General features: G+C 44.5%; 1 pseudogene; it reads right to left on the reverse strand.

Annotated features, from left to right (window-relative positions):
- Positions 1 to 626: 626 nt before the first annotated feature.
- On the reverse strand, positions 627 to 1,100 carry LOC112931758 (large ribosomal subunit protein uL23 pseudogene; annotated as a pseudogene).
- Positions 1,101 to 1,714: the final 614 nt, after the last annotated feature.

The following is a 1,714-nucleotide window of genomic DNA, read 5'->3' on the forward strand; positions in this document are numbered from 1 at the left end:
GGTATTTATTCTGCTGGTGAGGACCACAGCATAGGTCTGGGTCTAGACCCAGGAGCTACAGCTCTGCTCAGCATGGCTCTTTCCCCATGTGTGGTTTTTTAATCATGGGTGGCAATGTGGCTCCAGGTCAAGGTTCCTGATCTCTTCTCGAAGCCATATAACTGTAATACATCTTTGCTTTGGATTCCATTTTATTGTTGATTTGCTTCATCAAGGTTTTGAATTCACAAAAATCCATTTGGGCAAAATTTTCACTGTCCTCTTCCAACATTTTCCTAAGTGTTCTTCATCTTTGGTATGCTTCTTCTATTCTTTTTCTCTTTTCCTTAAAAAAAAAAAATCTGGGGCACCTGAGTGCCTCAGTTGGTTAAGTGTCTGCCTTCAACTCAGCTCATGATCCCAGGGTCCTGGAATTGAGTCCTCTGAGTCAGGCTCCCTGCTCAGCAGAGAGTCTGCTCCTTCTTATCCCTCTACTCCTCCCTGCTGCTCATTCTCTCTCTCTCTCTCTCTCTCTCTCTCTCTCTCTCTCTCCGCCCCCCCTAATGCTTTCTCTCTCAAATAAATAAATAAAGTCTTTTTTATGGTGAAAAAATTTAAATTTAGATTTATAGCCAGCTGGACTCAGTTTAGATGGTCCTAATTTTGTTGGCAACATCCAAAGCATCATAGTCAAGAGCCAGTCAAACATATGCTTTCTTCTTTCCATCAGGCCTGATCAAGGTGTTGACCTTGGCCGCATCAATGTCATAGGGCTTCTTCACAGCCTGTTTGATCTGGTGCTTATTGGCCTTGACATCCACAATGAACACAAGTGTGTTGTTGTCTTCTATTTTCTTCATGGCTGACTCAGTAGTCAGGGGAAACTTGATGATGTCATAGTGGTCAAGTCTGTTTTTCCTGGGGGCGCTCTTTCGTGGATATTTGGGCTGCCTTCGGAGACGCAGGGTCTTGGGTCGTCAGAATGTAGGTGACGACCTATGGATCTTCTTTTTTTTGTGACTGTGCACGCCTTTCAGCACCACTTTCTTAGCTTTCAAAGCCTTTGTTTTGGCTTTGGCTTTGGGAGGGGCAGGGGCTTCCTTCTCTGCCTTCGGTGCCATCTTCGTGAAAGGGCATAAATAAAGTCTTAAAAAAATTTTTTTTTAATCTGTTGGTGCTTTTTTCAAAGTAGAGTTTTTAAGAAGAAATTTTTTCCTGGGCCAGTGGTAGTGGGCACTTCAAAGTAGAGTTTTTAAGAAGAAATTTTTTCCTGGGCCAGTGGTAGTGGGCACTTCCAATGAGGAAGGAGCCAGGGCTTTCAAAGCTTCACGTTGAAGGCTCTTAGGAAATCTCCCTGATGCGCAGCACAGTTCCTTAGGACACAAACTTGCGTGAGTGGATGAGGTGTCCAGGCCACAATGGCCCGCCATGCCGCAGCTGCTCCCCATAGAGAGACTCTCCTCCCCACTCCCACAACATACAACTTCCTATAAATATGCATCTGCCTCGTTTCTTCTTCAATCATCCCTGTTAAAATGAGTCTCAGGAAGACCCCACAACCAGTTCGTGCACCAAGTTCCCATTGTTTTGAACAATATATTTTGCTTTAGTTATTTTCTCATAGAATATGACATTTGCTTTGGAAAACCGAGTGGAGAACTATGCTTAGGGAACTTTGAGCTCTCCAGCCTCCCTCCCTCTTAACCTCTACTGGCCTCCCATCCTGCTTATGGTC

This window comes from Vulpes vulpes, chromosome 13 (genome assembly GCF_048418805.1).
Source record: "Vulpes vulpes isolate BD-2025 chromosome 13, VulVul3, whole genome shotgun sequence".
Lineage (NCBI taxonomy): Eukaryota > Metazoa > Chordata > Mammalia > Carnivora > Canidae > Vulpes > Vulpes vulpes.